We start from the raw sequence: 217 nt of genomic DNA, 5'->3' as shown, positions 1-217 counted from the left end.
CCCCTCAACCCTATCCACCCCCCAGGAGGTTGTGACCCCCGTCCACAGATCGATGATGACGTTTCCCTCAGATTTATGCCCCTCTCCAGTCCAGCCGGGTCTCTGATCCCATGGTGCCTGTGATGCTGTTAGACAGCTGCAGACGTCCTAATCACCTCGATGTGGAATAATCTGCCAAAATCAGCCGGGGTCTGAGGAGAGGGCGCACGCCAGGTTA

The sequence above is a fragment of the Etheostoma cragini genome, chromosome 1 (genome assembly GCF_013103735.1).
Source record: "Etheostoma cragini isolate CJK2018 chromosome 1, CSU_Ecrag_1.0, whole genome shotgun sequence".
Lineage (NCBI taxonomy): Eukaryota > Metazoa > Chordata > Actinopteri > Perciformes > Percidae > Etheostoma > Etheostoma cragini.
This window is presented reverse-complemented; position numbering follows the sequence as displayed.